The 21,657-nt window shown below is 45.5% G+C and overlaps 1 protein-coding gene across 1 annotated transcript in view; it reads right to left on the bottom strand.

The window, feature by feature from the left end:
- The window catches only part of LOC144763172 (amine sulfotransferase-like), a 405,236-nt gene that overhangs the window by 201,257 nt on the left and 182,322 nt on the right, over nucleotides 1-21,657 (bottom strand). The gene's annotated exons all lie outside the window — the stretch shown is intronic.

Raw genomic sequence — 21,657 nt, 5'->3', positions numbered from 1 at the left:
TTGAGTTTGTCGGTGTTCCAGGAGGCTTTCTTAGTGCCGGGTCTGCTGGGAGGGTTCTTCAGTGGAGCGAGGTCGTCGGCGCAGTTAGTGAGCCACTGTGTGAAGGTGCGGGCTGCTTGGTTGGGGTCCAAGGCACTGGCGGGAGGGTTCAGGCTGAGGGAGGTGGTGTGCTGGTCGGTGGTGATCTTGCTCCAGCTCCTGCATGGATTAAGCTCGCGAAATTTACTAACTTCATGATTTTGGTCAGTTTAAACTCTTTTAGTGCACTAGCCAAGGTTTTCTTGGAGATAGCGGGGCAGGAGACTTATGGATACAACCAAAGATTCTTCCTACCAATTGCCCTAAAGGAGTCCCTTATAAAGGAGAGCCAAGGTAAACAACCAGCACCTAATGCTGACATTACTCCTTTTAATTCTTCCCTGTAGCAATCCAACTCTAAAGTACTCCACAACCGCCGCCAGTATTGCAACGGACGTGATTCTATAAGGTACGCAATAGGAAGGTTATTCAAATCCATCCTTAGAGGGACTAATGGTGTGGTTTTCGGTAGAGTCAGAATGTGTCTAATGAAGTTATTTTCAGTTTTTGTGATAGGATTGGAGGGCCTATGCCCCCGCAATTCCGCCCCATAAAAGGAAGATGACCTATCTTGAACTTTGTAAATTTCAAGTGGTGGGCTTATAGTCTTTAAAACACAATTCTTCTGGACTTTTAAAATCCCCCTAGCTGCCTGAATCAGTTTTAGATTAGCCTTATCCATTTGTGAGCCCTACCCCATTTTATCATTCAGGGTTAGCCCTAGGTAATCAAAAATGGGTACCCTTTCAAGGGGTCTACCCTCCATTACAGGGTGAGGGCAGTTAGTAGAATTAGCATTAAAAACCATATACTTGGTTTTGCTAATATTGACCACAAGATTCCTCTTTTTGCAGAACTCGCTAAAAACATTTAGCACAAGCTGCATACCCATTGCCGACTTCGAAAGCAGCAGGGTATCATCCGCAAACATTAATGCGGGAAATCTACGAAGGGCCAATTTCAGGGAGTCTATATCCTTAGTGGCTGATAACTCTTGAATTAAACCGTTTAGGAAGAGGGAGAAGAGGGTCGGCGTGAGAACGCATCCCTGCCTCACCCCCTTACCCACGGGAAACGGGGCCATCAGTTGGCCATTCTTACCATATCTGACTCTAGCAAAAGTGTTTTCGTGGAGTTGTTTAAACTGAAAGCATAGATATGGTGGAGCGCCCATAGCCAACAGAATACTCCATAACTGGTTGCGATCCACCATATCAAATGAAGATTTCGGGTCCACAAAGGTAAGGTATAAACTCCCTCCATCCAATACTACATGCTTCCAGTAAATGAGCTAGAGCCTAAATAGCTGATCTATAGTAGAGGTTTTGGCCCTAAACCCTGCTTGCAATGGGGTCAAAATGTCGTGGTCACGAATCCATTCCTGCAATCTCTCTAACAACACCCTTGCGTATATTTTTTGGAATACATTGATTAGGCTAATAGGCTTATAATTGGCCGGCTCCATGTGGTACCCCTTTTTATGGATGGGGATAATCTCTGCCCCTGCGAACATGCTAGGGGCCTGAAGGCCCTGAAGGATTGCGTTAAAGAGTAATTGAAGATAAAGTACCCACACTAGCTGTTCATTTTTATACAGGTCTCCCGGGATCCTATCTAGTCCTGGAGCTTTATTCAATTAGAGCTTATCCAGAGCTAGTTTAACCTCGGCCAGGGTGCAAGGTGGTATATTCCACAAGGGATCGAGAGTTTGGAGGCAGACCGGTGTCTCGCTTACTTCAATTGCCGTAATTGAATATAATTCCTTGAAATAGAGACGCCAGGCTTCCTCGACAATATTTGGTTCAATAGCAGTCTTGCCCTCTGGCTTCCCTGTGTGAACCAAATTCCAAAAGGACCTTGGATCTTTTGCATCTAGGGCAGCCTTAATTGACTGCCATCTATCTGCTTCCCATTCTGATTTACTATTAAAAACAATTTTCTTAAAATTTAGCCTAGCATCCTTTATACATAGTCGATCACCCCCCTAAATAGCTGATAAATGGGTTAGCTTTGCCACCCTACAACCCTTAATTAACCAGGGTTTTTTACCCCACACTGTTTGTGGCTAGTTAGCTTCTTAGAAAAAAAAGTACTCGCCCAGGGTTACAACCAATTCCTGGTGGATTTTACCTAGGTCATCACGGTGACCAATATTAGTATTATTTCCAGGAACAATCCTTACCCTTTCTAGAATAGGAATAATACTCTTATACATTCTTTGTATTGTCTCTGGAGTTTCAATAATTGTGGCTCAACAGATGCGCCTCCCACCCTCCACTATTCTAAGTTTACTTCTAGGGGGGATTACGATTCCTTGGACTGTTTCCATCATACCAAAATCCAGCAAAATGACCAATGGATTATGATCACTTTCGGTGCGCTGTTCGACACTAAAGTCAACCACTTTGTGCCAAATTTGGAGACTTATTAAAAAATAATCAATAGCAGAAGCCTGGCCTACCCTCTCGAAGGTTGGATGCCCAGGATTATCTCTCGGAAATCGCCCATTTCAAGCCCTCAAGGAGAAGGTAAGTGTAAGTGAGGTCATTTTGAGGACTAATTGGATCCAACCCTTTATCGGATATGTATTCGGAGGTGGAATTAACCAGAGTGCATCCTCATCACTTGTAATAGATTTCGTGAGGCCGCTCAAGGGTTCGTAATAGCAGTTAAAGTCCCCACCAATCAGAAAGGACACATCACCTGGGAGGGAATTTAGAATGTTCACCAGGGAGTCTAGAGTCCGGGATATCCCACCATGCTGAACTGGCCACGAATAGATATTAATAAGTGCCAGTTTTGGTGCTTTTCTATGAATTATGAGGATACAAATTATATTGGGAGAGTGAGTATCCACTCTTCTCACCTCATACCCAAGGTGAGTTCCCAACCATATACATAGGCCCCCCGATGATCTACCTCTAGGGCCCTTAACAGCCGGCTCGCAGTATGACACAAACCCAACTCTATGGATAGTGCTTAAGGCCCAAGTCTCTTGAAAGAGGCAAATCCCATGCAGGTCTATAAAATCTCCCCAACTTGGCAGGTCAAGTTTGGCAGCAAGGTCCGCAATGTTCCGTGACAGCATTTTTAGGCCGCCTATGGGACCCTGCACATTGCTCCCAGCTTTTCCCACTGGGCCTGGGCAATCTGATGCATCAGAGAGACTAGTGTACAGGCTTGGGGGAGATACCACTTCAAACGATGGCGGGGCTTCACTAGGTAAAATAAGTGCATCCATCATTATAGCCTGCTTCCCATCTATTAAATCCGTGGCAACTCTGGTTGTTTGGTTACTATCACTAGATCGTATTACCTCCTCAGTTAAAGAGGCCCAATTGTTCCCAATAGGGGTCCCTCCTATGTTTGTTGCCCTATTACCCTTTGATGGTCTAGCTGTAGGTGTGGTAATGGATGGTGGTTAATCGGCCAGATCGAGTACACTGAATCTATTACTCGCTGGGAAATCTAAGAATTGCTGATTCCCACCCCCAACCTCACCATGACTCGGGGCAGCATATTGAGACTGCCACCCCCTTTTACTTCCATAATGATCTTGGTTCATATTATAGTTAAGGGGGGATAAAAATAGCTTAAATCAAAGGATTGGATTAATGTTTGTAAATTCTGTGGAGGCCCCATGCAGACATATTCAACCACTCTACTGTCCTTAAAATTATTAACATTGCAATCCCCCTCCACGTCTTTGGGTCTGCAACCCACCCATCCCACTCTGCTGGCAAATACAATTTGGCATTTCACATTTCTGGGGAGTGGTCTGTTTTGGTTCAACCAGTGGATTGACTTATTTTTAGTTCTATGTAAGACTCAGTTACGTTTTCACCCTGTTAGAACAACTACATAGGGTGCACTTTCTGGGGTTGATCGATATATGGTAGATTAGACCCCCAATCTTCAGGATTCCTTTTCCTCTTCCGCCTTCTGCCTACAATTTTCCAGCCCTCCTCTCCAGAATGTTGTAGGGCTTTAGGCGGTTCTGTGTTACTGACCGGGGGCACACAACCATCTGGGTGTACACTGGTGGTTGGACGGGTTGAAGTCTCCACCGAGTTTGAGGGGCAACTGGGAACTGATATTGGAGTGGTGGCCTAAGCCCTTTCAGGGACACGCTTTGCTGCTATGTGCCCCTGATTTATCCTATTTCCCTTGATAAAGTCCACACTCGACCTGGAGAGTTCCTCTATTTTAGTGAGCCTTTGCTCTATTAGTAACAGTCTTCCCTCTAGGGGCTGCAATGATGATAATAGTGGGTCGCCCAGTTTAGCCAAAAATAGATCCTCTGCCATAGGTGGTATTTTAGCCATATTTGCCACGTCAGAGGCAATTGGTGCAGGTGGAGTCTCCTGAAGGTCCTCAGAGGGTTCTGGCTCCTCAGTGACAGGACCCTTGTTGTTGTTAAGCTTTTGGACCTTGGGCTGTCTGCCCCGCATGGCAGCTCCCGCCCACTTCCTTTTGGGAAAGGCCCCCTTGTGGCATCCATCTGACTGTATAGGGACAGCAGGAACTACTGAACTGCATAGTGCTGTATTTACATCAGGACTGATTAATGTGTTATCGTTCGTCACTATCGGTTGTGAAAATTCTCCGATCGAGGGAGAATTGTCCAATTCTTGGAATGGCTGTATATTAGACCCACTCTGGCATCCAACTTTAACAACCTTTTGCTGGAGCCGTTCCGGTGTACGAGCATTTATCAGAGGTCCTATCGAGGACTTTTTGGTGAAGACGGAATCCTGGGACAGCCGTCGCTCTGTTATGGCTATCTCATGGTTCAAAACAGACGTTGCCCTTGTGATAAATTGATCTAGTGTCCCGGCAACGTACCCTCCCGACATCACTTTTTTTCCCCTACCATCGCGCCCAGCCATTATCAAATCCTAGTGTAGAAATAGCGTAAATAAGTACTCACAGGACTGTGAGGAAACCCTCGTTGTGGCGTACACTGGAAGTTAGAGAGTGGGTCGGGTCCGGTCTCCTATGGGCTACAACGGGCTTAAACGGGCCCGCCCTTGGCCCGGGCTTAAGCCGGCACGTGCCAGCGTGCGTCCCACGCAGCGGGTGCAGCGAGGAGCTAAGAGGCGGCGGCTGTGGGCTGGTCTTTGCAACACAGGTGCGGTCAATAGGTGGGCTCCTGGGACTTCGAGTCCCTTTGGAAAACAGTCCTTCTCTTCCGCGATGACAGGCTCCAAGCTCAACGAAGCGGCACCCTCGCAGCGGGTGCGGCGAGGAGCTAAGAGGCGGCGGCTGAGGTTGGGTCTCTGCAACACAGGTGCGGTGAATAGGCGGGCTCCTGGGACTTCGAGACCCTTTGCAAAACAGTCCTTCTCTCCCGCGATGACTGGCTCCAAGCTCAACGAAGTGGCTCCCACGCAGCGGGTGCGGTGAGGAGCTAAGAGGCGGCGGCTGTGGGCGGGTCTCTACAACTCAGGTGAGGTGAATAGGTGGGCTCCTGGGACTTCAAGTCCCTTTGCAAAACAGCCCTTCTCTCCCGCGATGACAGGCTCCAAGCTCAACGAAGCGGCCCACATGTCACACCAGCCAGTGGGGGAGATCAAGGAAATGTAGCTTGTTACGTTCCCACCTGTAAGCGTGCGCGGAGTGGGCTGGTCTGGCATATGCCAGGCCAGCGTAGGGGCATGCATAAAAGGCATGTAACTCTGGGCGTGGTCCTCTTCCCGAATGCCCAACGTCTCTGTCAGGGCAGCGCCTCTCGCCCAGCCATGAGCGGTGTTGCCTGTGATCCTGTGTGCCTGCTGCACCCAAGGCCGCTGGTCCCCAAATCTATCTTACTCACCCCTGCTCACCCAGGCCTCAATGCCCACCTGCCAACACTGGCGTGTGTCAAAGAGGGCCCACCATGTGCCGGTCCAAGCTCCAAGGCCAAGGTCTGTGACCCTGTGGCAACCTGCTATGACCGTCACGGTCTGCGCGAGCAAGGCGGCTGACACCGCGGACTAGTAGGTCACACATTTGGACCTGAGTCTTGATTACACCATGTCCGAGCACATTAGTTATGGCTGAGTGTACACCCACAAGATTCTGTGGGCCCACGTGGACTACTGATTTTGGCCCACGCTTTGCTCAGGTAAGTCATATAATTGGAACCGAGCATCAATTTTTCTAAGGCAGAGTACATTATTGCACGCAAGGGGAGACGTAAGAGGATGATGCGTTACATTTGAGAGGAAAAAAGGATCATCGTTATGGAGGTGATCGAACACTACCAGCAACTGCCCTGGTGTCACTAACTCTGTGCATCACGAGCCTACGACACGTGGCTGTGGGCCACTGCTGACCACTGCCTCCGGCCTACACTGCGGTCCAGTAGGTCACACATTTGGGACTGAGTCTTGATTTAGCAATGGCGGAGTACATATCAGTGTACTGGCATCATCGCAGACTGCATCCCCACTCAGCCCTGTTGCCACTAAGTCTGTTCCCCGACATTCATGGACACTCAATGGTCGTACATTTGTGGAGTCTCAGTCAATGGACTAGGGGGTAGTTTTCATCCTCATGTACCTGATACTGAATTGGTGGTGGCAACGAGGCTGTGACTTTCCACTCCCCCATTTGCTGCTTCCGGATAACATCAGCGGTAAACGTTATATGGCGTTATAGAATCCGAATGAATTTTCCAGATTCATGCCCTTATATAGGTACAATTCACGTTGCCCTTATATAGGCATAGAAATCCAGCCCTTATTTAGGCATAGCTCATGCTACCCAAATACAGGCATGGCTACTTCCATCAGTTCATCAACATCACAACAATTTCTTGGAAAACCACACTCTTAAGCCGTTAGGGACTTTCCCTTGCTTGGATATTGATTTCTCCAAGAAACTCATTATTATGCATGAACACCTATTCCTTAAGGGTTCATCCATGACATTCATATGCCCGACTTTACGTCTATACTGGCATTCCTAAACACCTTCAAGGTATAAATATACCTCCATTTGCTATGGCAAAGCACGGTGTGGTTCGGTGCAGTTCGACGACCTACTTGCCCGACGCAGCTCTCTACAGCAAGTGCTGAAGAAAACCGACTCGCCAGCTGACGCACTGATCAGGAAGCTGTCCTCCTCTGCCGAGATTCCAGATCCTGTGTTTCTGACTCCCCTTGCGAGTGTTGGGAAATCGAGTCCCGAAACAGAGATACCAAACCTCCTTCATTCTAAGGTATGGAGCTGATTAGAACCTAAAGAAACCTTTGGCAAATCCTTGGCAAAACCTGATCTATGCTAAAGACCATACTTACTTCTTCCCTCGTACTAGACCTAGGTTAGGTACATTGCGATGGGCGTATTTCAGAAACACCAGTTGAGTATTTTAATCTGTGTTATTTATGTATGTATTTTTATATGGCTTAGCAACCATACAATGCTATTACAGTATTATTTTATAATACTATTCTCGCTGTATGCATTATACTTGGCATTCTGTCTAACGATTGTAGCAGTTCACCTCTCTTGCATGAGAAATAAGACTGTTCAATCAACCCTTTTTATTGAAAACGCCCGTCTCACTTTTTCTCTGCAACTCTGTAGAAACAAAGCATGCACGATTGACTGAGTGAACTAGTTATCTATTGTTTCCACGACTCTGAAGATATTTGTTCCAGTCCTACCGAAACAAAGTTGTCATGTTTGTACGGTTGTCAGAAACGAATCCCTTCTTGTGTATTCGAGAAAGTTTATAGTGACCTCTGAGTGAGCTGGCACTTACTATTATGTTTAGTATATTTGATAGAGACCTACTGACCTAAGTCCTACGTCATATCTATAGGATATATTATTCCAATGCGCAGAGCCTATTGGGAATATAGGAACTACACTACAACGTAATGGGGCAACCCAGTGTCCCTCAGAACCTGGGTATATGTATTTAAGGTGAAAAATGGTTCTGTTGGGGTTTTCAATTAATTAGAGCAAGTAGCAACACCTTACTTATAACACATATCAATGATTTGCAAAGGAAACATAAAGATATAACACACACCAGAATTAGAATTCAATAATGTATTCAGAAAAAATCAAACAATCATGGCTGTCACAATTTACAATTTAAGTATGAAATCCGTGACTATGGTGAAAAAGTGACATGTGGTGATTGGTGATAAGGGCGGTACCTTATATACAGTAACAATTGAACGTGCAAGAAAAAGAGGGGGGAAAGATTTTATAAATATGTATGTCCTTATTATTTGAGCACATATGCTTCAGGATCCAATGACAAATGGGACTGTAATCATGAGAGTTGTGTAGACATATACAATACGCCAACATTTCGGCCCGTAGCCAGTTCAACATAATATCTGTGTGTGTCCCTGTGGTCTTGATGTATGCATGAGGGCCCTACGACATTACATTGTGCTGTGTACAGCGGGCGCAGACATGTCACCACAGGCAGCGGGTTGGAGCTTGAACATGTAGCTGTGTCGTCACCCACTCAATTCATGAGGGGAGTGGCCTGGGCCATCATACGCAGAGCCAACGTGGGTGTGTGACTGCTATTTGCATGCCCCTGGGCGTGGTCAGTACTGTGAATGTGCATCTGCATGTGTCTCTATGGCAGTATGGGTCTCCTTTGTGGTGTGTAGGTAGTCCCTGAAGGATAATAGACACCCACGTATGTGATCTAGTTCACTTTCCATGGGTTCGGACCCCACCTGTTCGGACTCCTCCGTTTGGCGTTCTGACACCTGGCATTGGGGTGCCATGTGTGGGTCGGTGAAGTGTCGTGAGCCAGTTGTGCTTGCGGGTGCTTCCTGCAGTGTGGCCTGTGTTCTCCTCTCGGTAGCTTGGCTGCCCGGGTCCTGGTGGTGGGTTGCGTTGAATGTCCATAGGCTGTTCGAGGGCATTGGTGTCAAAGCTGTGGTGGTCCTCTCCAACATCACAGATGTGTGGTCTTCTGTGCTCTGCTGGAGGTGTTGTTTACATGCATTTTAGTGCATTGGTGTTGTTTACATGCAGACTGTATGGTAATGTACATTGTGACTGTTTGGGAGGTGCAGGATTTGGATGTGGGCCGTGTACATTTGGACTACCTAACGGATGTGAGGTTGTATGCATACATTTCCATTTCAAAGTTTCCAGCTCTGTCAATTGAAGTAGGCCTGTTTCTGCGCGTCTGCAGAGCCAGCTGTGTCCTCTCTTCTGCAGTGTCGGGTTTGCGCATTGTACCACATTGTTGTCAAAGTGGGTGTGCTGTTCTTGCTATGTGTGTGTGCTGCAGCGTGCCACGGGGATCAGGGACATGATCCAGGGTCATTGTGGGTATGCAGTCTGCTACACCTTGTTGTGCATGTGTGCCATTGTGCCCATCTCCCCCCATTCCCCCAGTCCCTGGTTGTTACTCACCCTCTTGATGTTGTGTCAGGTCCTCTCGAGCTGTGTCCGTACACACTACTCCTTGCACCATCTCCACACTGATGACTTTGGCCTCGGTTTCCTCCAGCTCCTCCTGTGGCGCAGGACTCTCATCTCCTGTCGCCGTTGCTGCCTTCATGTTGGCAGCAGGTTTAGATTATCACATCATGCCAGCACCTCTCGGCCTCCTCTGTTGGTCTCCTCGACACTCTGACTGCATTCCTTTTTTTTTTTTTTTTTTTTTCCCATCAACATCAGAATTACATATTTATAATACATTGCCAGAGAAACAGAAACACACAAAAAGAAAAAAAAATATATATATATATACATATATAATCTTACAATTCAAAAAGCATTATCGCCAAATTTAAAACAAATAAAGCATTTTTTCCAAATACGCAAAGAGTTTTAGACTGGGAAGAGTAAGTAAAAAAAAAAAAAGAAAAAAAAAATGGGAAAAATTAATCTCAGACACAATAGAAAACCATCATTAAAAAATATCACATATTCTTAATTGCGTCTGCCTTTCCCCCTATTTCATCTTAAATCTCTCCCAGCCTCCTTTTCCATTCAATTATTGGGGCCCATATCCTCCGTCCAGCCTCTTTTTTTTCCCTCCCTCTTTTTTCATATAGGGCCATTTCTAATATGTATATGGCCAGTACACGAGAGATCCATTGCTGTAATGTTGGGGGGTTAGGGTCCTTCCAGAGTGTAGCTATGCATAGTCTGCTAAGAGTCATAGCTAAATACAGAAACTCATGGTGAAGAACATCTACACCCACCCTCACTACACCCAAAATCATAACTTCATCTGTCAAAGTTAGATGTATCCCCAGAGAATCGGAAAAAAATTGTTCCAAAGATTTTTTATATATGCCCAGAGAGGGGCATGATGCAAACATATGAATTGTATCTGCTTGCGTGGATTGGCATCTCGGACAGATGCCCCCGTTATTTCCCCCCCACTGCGCTATTTTATGAGGAGTGTAATAAAGTTCAAACATAGTCTTATATTGCTGAGATTGTAGATTAGCCACTCTTAAGACCGAATTTGACAGTTTTAATGACTGCTCTGCCTCATTTCCTGTTAGACCTAGTTTGACTCTCCACTTCTCATACATTCTATCACAATCATCCTTTTTATATTTACAAATTTCTTCGTATAATTGCGAGATGGAGGATCCCCCTTCATCCCTTACACATTCCAGCAGTTCGATTCTTTGAAAATTCATATCCCCTCCCTGTTTCTTTACCAGAACTGACCTCACTTGTAAGTACTTAAAAAAGTCTCTGCGCCCTAGATTATATAAGCGTTGTGCCTGCTCAAAAGAGATCAGACCGGTTGCCCCTGTAAGGTCCCCGATAGTTTTAACCCCTAATGCATCCCATCCCCTCATAACTGGGTCGTGAAATACCCCCGGCAGTGATGGGTTCCCATACAGAGGGGTATAATAATTCATTCTCCCTAGTTTTAATTTTCTCCTTATCCCAGACCAGACTGATCTTGTGGCCACCAAGGTCTTAAGCCTTACTTTTTTGTGATAGCTCCTCTCCTCATATGTGAGTAACCATTGATTAGAGTTTTTCACTACGAGTTCATATACGTCTGGGACCCCATCTCTACCTCTCCATCTGTCTATAATACTCCCCCCCAACATACCTCTGGTGTATTGCAGGACTGTTGCCCAATAATATGCCTTAAAGTCTGGTAGCGCCAGCCCACCTCTCTCTCTTGGGAGAGACAGAAATTTTTGGGAGCGGCGTGTTTTGCCCTTGGCCCAAATAAATCTGTTTGTTACCTTTTCTAGCTCCCTGAACCAGCTATTGGTAAAAATTAGCGGTATGGTCCTAAATAAATAAAGCACTTTTGGCATAAACACCATTTTGATAACATTGCAGCGACCAATTGTTGTTAGGTGTAGGTTATTCAATTTGTCAAAATAAATTTTGGCCTTATCTATAATGGGGCTTAAGTTCTTCGATACCACTTTCGAAAGGTCTGAGGTTATGCGAACCCCCAGATATACTGCTGTCTCTACCACTCTTGGATCGACCAAAGATACTTTCTGATTTATTACTACTTGGGTCTTATTTACATTTAATTTGTACCCAGACAGTCTTCCAAATGCAGCCGCTTCCTGTTCTATTTCTGTTAGGGCTGACCTTGGTTCGCTTGATGTTATGGCCAATTCATCCGCATATCCTAGTATTTTAGTTTCATGCCTGTTCAATGCTATGGGCAAAATGTTTCTGTTCTGCTCTATCCTCCTAATGTATGTATGTGTCTATGTATAGAGCGAAGAGTAGCGGGGAGCAGGGACACCCTTGCCTAGTTCCTCGTCCAATATCTATTATACCACTCAGCTCCCCCATGGTTCTAACCCTTATTCTTGGATTGTGGTATAAGGCTTTCAGAGCTCCCACATAGCCCTCCCCCAGATTCAGCTTCTCCAACGCGGCCCAGAGAAATCCCCACGAGACCCTATCAAATGCCTTCTCAGCATCTAAAAGGATCAGCGCCATAGGGTCTCGTGAGGATGCCGTGCCATCAAATAACGTAAACACTCTTCTAACATGTTCCGCTGTTCCTCTCCCAGGGATAAACCCGTGCTGTCATGGAGAGACAATCTTGCCAATTACTGCTCCTAGCCTATTTGCCAACATCTTTGAGTAGATTTTCACATCGCTGTTCATTAGGCTTATCGGCCTATAAGCCCAGGATTGGTTGCGGGCTTGTCTTTTTTCAGAAAGACTATCATAGTTGCCTCTCCCCATGACTCCGGAGGTATCGCACCCTCTTGTATATTTACAGCCAACTCATATAGTTCTTCTTCTATCTCAGCTAAAAATGTTTTGTAAAACTCCAAGGGTATAGAGTCTGGGCCTACTGCTTTACCAGATGGTAAGTCATAAATTGCCCTCTGTATTTCTATTTTATTAAATGCCGTCTCCAATGTCCCCCTGTCCTCTGTCGTTAGTTTCTCTAGTCTGACACTCCCAAAATAACTATCTATATCCTCACTAGGTGCCATATAGTCAGCTTCATATAGCTTCTGATAGTAGTCCCGAAAGCTAGCATATATACTCTCGGGTGTTGTTGCGACACTTCCGTTCTCGGACCTGATCTCAGAAATATCCCCCTTAGTAGCAGCCTGCCTAGTTCGAACAGCTAGCATGCGGCCTATCTGCTCACTATACTCATATTGATCTTTCCTCCATGCCAAATACTTCCCTGCTGCTTTAGACGCAAATAGTTCCCCAACCGCTGCCTTAGCCATAGCAAGCTCGTATGTTATTCTAACAATATCCTGATTCGCCCTAATTGCGCTACTAAGTTCGTGTTCCAGTCTAGCAACTGTCCTTGTTCTAGTTTCTACTTCCTCCCTCTCTGCCTTATTCCGCCTAATTGAGTATCTGATTGTCTCCCCCCTTGTACCTGCTTTCATGGTATCCCATACTACTGCAGGGGGAGCAGAGCCTTTGTTTAGTTCCAAAAAATTTCTCATCCATTCTTTCATTAGGGCGGTATATTCTGAATCCTGTAACAGGGCTCTCTCAATGACTGCATTCCCAGTGGTCTACTTGTGGGTCAGTTGATGGTAGTGTTCCCTCACCTCAGTGACGCTGATCTGGTTTTGCTGCAGATGGCACCCCGTCTTCCTCTCCCTCTTCTCCTTGGCCATCCCAGGTGTTCGTTGCTGGTAGTCTGTGGGGGTTGTGGGGTTCGCTTTGGCCTCTGCGCTCGTCAGGGTGCATCCATGTTGCTACATGCTTTGGATTGTTTCTGGTGTGTTGTTTCTGTAGTTTTTATAGTGCATTTTCCCTCCAGACACGTGGGATTTGCAGGCCTGTCCGGATTTTCGCTGCTTTTTGTACCACGATTGGCCTCATCGCAAGATTTTTTGTGTTCGCGTTTTGCATTTTTGCGGCAATGGGTAGTTTCTAACGCGGACATTTGACGAGTTATCTGGAGGCTATTGTATGGTACTGCCGTGTTGAGAATGCTTCATTAACACTGGATAATTTTCCCGCAATGGTCTGCGATTTTGGAAGTTGTGTTAAGTTACTTTTGCGATGGTTATCACACATTCTTAAGAATATGCCCCATAGTGTCTTATTTCGTACAGTATTTGTAATAAAGTAAATGGATACAATACCTCTGTATATTCTGGTGTGAGTCTTTAATTCCTACATGTCTTTCTCTGATTTACTGGGAATATCACTTTCTATTCCAATTATATTAAATTAAATTAGTTAAAGTAGAGCTCCAACTAGAGGTGATGGTTCTAACATCCCCAACATGTTGATTATACAATAAACTATAGAAGTTGTTCCTAACCTGTTACATTTAAAACGGTGGTCTCACCATCACTGGCAAATGTCCCCAGGAAAGACAGCTTACTTGCAGATTACAGTGATCTGCTCTACCTGTCCTTGGAAGTCAACTCCAGTCAAACTCAGTTCTGGGTTATTTCACCAAAGCTGGTGGCGAGGCCTGCTCTTGGATTCCTTTGCAACATTGATTTTTGCCTGCTATACCTTGCCTCAGTGTTGCCTTTATCAAGTAAGACTCTTGTTGGGCAGAACCTGCTTTCCACTTACAGAGAGACCCAAATCACCCCACATTGTTCAAGTTCCAAGCTCTTCATGACCTTGGAAGGTAGTGAAAGACACAAAAGGTGATCAGAGGAATAAATTGCTGACCACTGGCAATCACTCGGCAGCATTTCAACCCACTGTTCTTTTGTCTACCATGCTACTTCAAAATAGACACAGCCATACGTAAATCAGTCTTGGTCTAGCTCTCATAGGAACAGGCTAGCATGGACTGCCAAGCCGGGTTCTCTCTTAGCCAGAACACAAGCAATTCAAGACCAGTGTCAGCCTGATTGGGCCTCTTCAGTCTGGTGTAGCTTGGTCCCAGTGGCACAGTGAGCCAGGACACACATTTGGGCACACCCTTGTGCACTCAGAGCATTATATCAAACACACAAAAGGTGATGGGAGGAATGCTTCAATGAGTCTGAACTCTGGTAATCACATGTGTAGCATTTTAACCCATCATTCGTTTGCCTATCATGCAACCTCAGATTAGACCCATCCACATGCAAATCAGTCGTAGTTCTTCTCCCCTAGGTACAAACCAGCCCGAACTGTCAAGCAAGGTCCTTTCAGAATGAGAACACAACCAGCCCATGACTGGTTTTGGCCTGATTGGGCCTCTTCAGTCAGGTGTAGATTAGTTCTAGTGGCATATTAAGCAAGGGGCCCAAATCTGGGAACAATCTCATAGTCTTGGCCTCTTAGGGAATTATATTAAATATACTAAAGGTGATGGGAAAAATGCTTTCAATAAGTCTAACAACTAGCAATCGCTTAGAGTACCATTTGAAACCAACATTCTTTTGCCAACCATACCACCTTAGATTTGATCCTGCCGTAGTCAAAACAGCCTTGGTCCTGCTCCAAAAAGAGAAGTCCAGCCTGAACTGCCCAAGCCAGGTCCTCTCTGAACCTGAACACAAACACCCAAGACCGGTTTTGTCCTGGAAGGGCATCTTCATTGGGCCACAGGAGCCCAGCCACACCTTACTGATGAGCACCAATCAGGGCGAAACTGATTGTCTCAGTCTTACTCTCGTTCATTTTAGAGCTAAATGCTTGTTGGTCTTGACTATCTTGTCCATAGCTCCTCACCAGCATTCCTCGGATAAAGACTTTATGGTGTGCAGGTCAGGTGAATTGTCATCTGAGTGGGCAGGAAGGCAAAAGAAAATCTCTGGATTTCCAGTAGCTTTTGTATTTTTTGCTGCATCTATTATGCTTCCTGTACCCAGCCTGGCCACATCACACCTACCAGCACAGTGTATAGAAACACTTTTGATTGTAACTTTGGTATCAAACTATTACTGCTACTATGTACTCTCAAGAATACATTGAGGTCCTTGAGAGGTCTGGTGATTCTTGTAGATAGATCCATGCGCCTAGTAGTAAGAATATCTTTGCTAGTCACAAATTGCTGAACGCGGAGTGGAGTCAGAGGTGAATGTTTCAGAGTAGTGTTAAATGGGCAGGTTCAATTGATACCAAAAGTAGAACATCAACTTCACCAACAGCTGCAGGGTACAGGTTATTGCATTGTTTGAGTTCAGTCGCATTGCACCCTCTGAGTTATGAAAAGCAGTGTTTGAACTCCAACCTGTTGTTGTCAGCTTTAGGCATTGGACCCATTGTTGCTGCATTGTACATCTTCTGTGCTCAGTATATTTTTAGTATCACAGTTTACAGTGGCTGCTTCCATTTGTGCAGCAGTCTGTATACAGGACATTGTATTTATGACACTAAGGGCCTCATTTGCAATGATTTGGCAAAGGGCAACACTGCATGTCTTTTTGTTTCGCTACCCTATGCATAATCGAAAGGGAAGGAATGCACTGTATTTACAAGATACAGTGCATCCCTGCCCATTCAGCATGCCCCCAATATGGTGCCTAGCGCCAATGCAGGCACCATTGCACTATAGTGCAAGGGTGTCTGTGTTGTTGGCAGGATTATTGTCGTAAAAATAGTTGATTTCCCCTTGTTATGCCTTCCCTGGGGAGGCGTACAGTTTTGACGCATTCCTAGATTTACAGATCCTGGAAAATCTGTGAATGTTTCAAAAACCCATGGCTATTGCGTGGAAACATACAATGCAACGCCCATGGACCGCCTCCCAGGTGCAGTGTGAGGTAACGCAACGACTTGCGCTGCATTGCCTTACACCATATCTACAAGGCCCTAAAAAAGCCACGCAAAGTGGCTTTGCCTGGCATCATAGATATGGGTCTGCACTCAGCACCGCCGGGAGTCATTAAAGGTGAATCACCGGTGGCACAAGGGGTTTTGGTGTGAAACAGGGTGTCTCTTTTCATAGTGCTTGCTATTCCTTATGAGTTAGTTCCTGTGTTGGCCTATTGGGTTCCCAGCTAACCAGCAGAGGGCGAAGGAAGTTCTACAGTTGCCACATAATCCTGTCTCCGCAGAGCAGCTTACAAGGGCAGCAGGGACAGTAGCATTTGAATAGCTGGCAGTGACCGCAGTTTCCATTTTCAGCCCAGCAGCGGCAGTTTGGATGCTGAACAGGTCCAAAACGTTAGGATCATCAGCTTTCATATCGCTGGCAGCCGGGCCCGTCAGCACATTCCTAGTCTCCTGCACACCACTGCTGGCTGCTCCAGCAGAAGTCTTGGTAGCCTGGCAGCATCCTTTAGACACCTTTAGCTGGAAGACACTTAAAGCCTCTTGACCCAATAAGTAAAGCGAGAGCATGCCAGACAGACATCAGTTTGCACTAAAGTCAGGTAATTGTTTTGTAAATGTTGTCCTTTATCCAGGTCAATAGGGCATCACTTTGCAGAATAGCACAGAAGAGGCCCCAGGTTTGGACAAGGTTCCAAGAGACTTATTTAGGGCTGTAAGTGACATCTGGTGCCAGTACTTTGTTATATTCCTCAATTCTGTTCTGAAAGTGCTCCAATGCCGCCCACCTGGCAGGTGCCAAGATAATTCCGATTTGCAAAAAGGGTTCCTGGTCCATCCCCTTCAACTACAGGACTTTAGCCTTATTGACGGTATGCAGAAAATATTTAGTAGGACTATCTTGGCTATGCTGTGTGAGTGGCTCGCTGATGCCGTGTTTTTGACTCCCCTACAAGCTGGCTTCAGAGAAGGTGTTGGTACAATCAATCAAGTCTTTCATCTTAAATTGTTTCATTGGAAGTATGTATTACTCAGGGGTTGTTGTCTATCTGTGATGTTTGTTGACCGTCGGTCAGCCTTTGACCTTGTCTCAAGGAATGGAAGGCTTTGGGTGAAATTGGCATCTCTAAGTATATTTTCTTGGTCTTGATCAGGTTACACTCTGGCAACTTCGCACAAGTAGGTGTCGAGACAGAGGGCGAATGCATGGATACTATCCCCATCAATCAGGGTGTCAGACAGAGATGTGTATTGGCCACAACCTTATTTTTATTTATGGTCTGGTGGCATACTTGGCTGATTGTGAGAATGCTGCACCAAGCATTGCTGATGTTAGGATCCTAGCCCTACTGCTTTCTGATGACATCCTTCTGATTTCTAGATCGCTGATGGGGTTGCAAATGCTCTTGGCTCAATTTTAGTGCACCTGCAGGCAGAGGGGCTTGAAGGTCAACATCAGCAAGACCAAGTACAATGTCTTCAACCCTTGTCCATCATCTAGGGCCAACTCTGAGCTGCACGGAGCCCAGATAAAGCAAGTTCCAATTTTTGATTATTTAGGGGTCACACTCACCGAACACTTTAATTTGTCTATGCATATTGTAAAATGCAGGTTAAAGCTTGAACAGTACTCTAGTGGAATTATTGGCTCCCTTAGGGGCTCTCAATTTCGCCCTATCTCTCCAGCTCTTCAAACTTATAACATTAAAGCTGTGGGAACTGCATCCTATGATGTGGAACTCTGGGATCACAAATATTGTAGCTCGCTGGATAAAGTTGAAAATTGTTTTATGTGTTCACGGACCAATCTTCCTATTAGCACCACGCTCATTTGATGCGCTTACACCTGTGACTAGGAGCGCTTAGCCATATTGTATTGGCACAGAATTTGGGTGACCCCGGAGTTCTTATCCTAACGGAAAAGTCCAGAGGATCTTCTCAGGTCACACGGTGCCCTAAAATGTCCATGGGTTAGGTATATCCAGCAATCCTTTAGTCAACTACGCTGTGCGAATCTATGAATTACTCCAGCAGACCTTAGCTGGATAACTAGGGCAGCCATAAAGAGCTTGTATCGGGAGTAGAAGACATCTGCTTATAGTTGGCAAGTGGGAACAGGTTCTCTAGCTTCTGCATTCCTTGATTTTAAAGTAGACTTTAAATCGTAAGCCTCTTTTGCCCAGCTTACAAAGGATATCAGGAAAAATTGATACTTCCACTTTGTCGGGCTTTTGAGCTTATGAGATTATAGAATGCAATTAGGATATTGAGAACTGATACAAGGAGATTAAGGTCTAAATATTTGCAGTCCAGTGATCCTGGTCCTATGGGAGCTTGACTCACACATATTTTGTATGTAAGTTTGCTGCTCATGCTGGGATGATCTTTTTAGTCTACTTATGTATGTATTGCACTGACTGATAAAGTGAATTTTATGTTTTATGTACTTTTCTGGCCTTGTGCATGATAAAGAATGTATATATATATATATATATATATATATATATATATATATATATATAAAGAATTAGTATAACATTTGTTTAGGCAATCGCAATTTGTTGTCCGATTCCTGTTCAGGAGCGCTGCAAGCACATCCGTTAGCTTGCCACCATCTTGGTTCAAATAGAGAGAGTGTGAATCCTAATGTACTATTGATACTTGTTGCTTGGTTTTCCTCAAGAATGTAAGTATTGGACGGGGAAGGGAAATCCTCACCTTAAACAATGCAAGTAAGGAGGCAGTGTCAAAAATAACATGTTGCCTCTGGCAGTGAAACTCAGGATGTCCCTGCTGTATTTCTTTTGGTAGCTTGCTCTTTCCGTCACCTTCACCTTTCTTAATAGCTCATAGAGCAGGAGGGTCAATTGTAATGTGCGCTCCTATAAGAAAGTTAAATAATCACTTTTTTATTCCCTCAACCCCAACCTCTAAAAATTATTCTGCTGAAAACATTTCAAATGTTTCTATAAGTTTCCCTAGTATTTTCTTTGTTAATATGACAAGGCCCACAACACTGGCATAGAGCTAGTGAAATTAATTTAATTGTCGGTTTATTGGAGAATGTGACCTGTTGAAAGACTGCATGCATCTTATTTACATGCAGAAAAAGCAAGTGCGGAAAACGCAATCACAGCACACTCATGTCAGACACACTTGTCGACTCAGTAATCGGGGTACTGGTTGTAAACAATTAGTTCTACACTATTAAAAAAAAAAACACTAAGTATTTGCAAAGAATATTGTCTATACCTATGAGTTTGTACAGTGGCGTAGCTAGTCCCTAGGCACCCCGTGGCAGCCACTGCATCTGCCGCCCGCGGCTTAATCGAAGAGCGGGGGGAGATGCTGGCACTTCATGCGGCCACGAAGGCCGCACGTAAGAGCGGGGGCTCAGGGGGCTTAATGCAGATTCTTACAGCTGCAATTAAGAGAGGGGGAAGGGGGGCCGGCCGCCGCCCCAAAATCCGTGCTGCCTGGGTCGGTCCACCACTACTGCCCCCACTCCCCCCCCCACTAGCTCTGCCACTGAGTTGGTACCATCTTCTGAATCAACAGGTCTATAGAGGCAATCTATAGAAGCTGCCTTTTGTAGAACCAGATATTTGGAAATAGGATTAACATGATATCATTGATCCACAGTCCCTGCCACTTCTTTTTAAAGCAATTAGACTTGAATGACAATGTCTTTAGCAATCATGCAATCATTTAATCTAGACAACATTTACATGCCAAACATAGGCGCGAAAGCATCTGACAAATACACTGGAGACAACTCCAATTACAATTGTCTGTTCTTGTGATCGTGGGGGGAGTGCAGGCCGGATAAACAGGCGTGGAGGCCGTATTAAGAGAGAAATGTTTATTGAGGTTGTACAGATAAGGATGAAATGAGAAACACAACAGTCCGAGCTTCTGTTCTTCTTTGGGGAGTTCCCGTTCGGGTGGTTTGACTCCTTCTCTTCTCTCTGTGGCCAAGACTCCGGGTAGTCTGTGGAGGGCGTATGGGAGAAAAAGAAAGGGAGTCGTTAGTCCTGTCGGACAGTCCAAGCTGAGTACCGTACACCGAAACCCAGGAATGTGACGGATATAAGAAAACGAGTCGTGAGGGTTAAGGAGCGGGTAAGCGGGACGATAGAGAGGGAAGGGAATTCAGTAAGAGAAGAATATAGAGGCTTCTCCAGGTGCTAACCTTGCTCTAGTCTTTTTAGGGCGGGTGCAGGACGGTTATCAGGAAGGGTAGTGAGGGTCAGGACGTGCTATATACTATGTACAATGGACAGTTCTCCACTAAGTGAACGATCTCTATACAGTTCTAGTGCTCTCCTCCCGCCTTTCTAGTGATTTACAGTATTTCTCCAAGGCGCGTGTTCTCACCGACTCCGCCGTAGCTATCCTGAGCTACGGCAGCTCCCCAGCCACCTTCATGGGACACCACCACTCCTCGCTCCACACTTCTTCTCCGCCTTTGGTCTCTGCTCCGTGATCTCCGTCACCAGCTCTCGGGAACTCCTGCCACTCCGACTCTCCGCCTGCAGTTCTTCCATCCTCGGGTTCACGGCTTCCTCGTTTCAAGTCCCGGAGGGTTGGACTTCCAGGGTATCCTGGGGTCTCATTCGGTTTTCCTCTGTGGGCTATTGGTTCCTGGAATGACAGAGGACAGGGGGGCGGGGTTCCTGTTACTACGGACGATTCCGAGTTCGAGTCCGCCCTCAGGGAATGGCGATGTTGTGAGGCAGGTAAGGGGGCCATATCACAGTTCTCCATAAGCAACTGACTTGAAAAATATTTCACTCAAAAATGCATATATTACCTTCTGGGTTGCATCCTATACTTTTCGAATGGCAACTCAATTTTATGACCTAGCAAATTCTCTGTAATCACCCTAAGGCGCTCTGTGTTATTGAAGCACTATATATAACTGTAAAATATATATTCAAATCAATAATTACAAAATACAACACAACCAGAGTAACTTCTAGAAGTTCATCACATCTCCTCTTCATTTTCACTAAGGTTCCCAGAGAAAGAAGGAAAAGATAGGCATGGAGTACGTGCTAAAGCAAGAGAGAGGGATTATAGATTAAACATAATGGACCTAATTTACCAAGCTAATTTTGATTGTTAGTCAGGCCTTCTCATGCAAATAGCATTTTCCACAAGTCTCACATCAGGGACCGATCAGATATTTATTCTAAAGAGGTGTGAATCCCTGCCCATAGTGGCATTAGGAAAGAAACACCTTCAGACTTTAGGGGGACTTTAAGAATTGGAGGGCTCATTTATGTGCTTGTGATGCAGTGGAGTGCAGCAAGTCACCTTGGTGCCCTGTGCAACAGGGAAAGGGTAGGAATGCGTAGTATTTAAGGGAATACAGCACACTCCTGTCCATTGCCTTGGGGTTGCACCCTTTGGCAGCCTAGCACCAGCGCAGGTACC

This window comes from Lissotriton helveticus, chromosome 6, assembly GCF_964261635.1.
Source record: "Lissotriton helveticus chromosome 6, aLisHel1.1, whole genome shotgun sequence".
NCBI lineage: Eukaryota > Metazoa > Chordata > Amphibia > Caudata > Salamandridae > Lissotriton > Lissotriton helveticus.
Note: the sequence above shows the minus strand (reverse complement) of the source record. Positions and strands in the feature narration are given on the sequence as shown.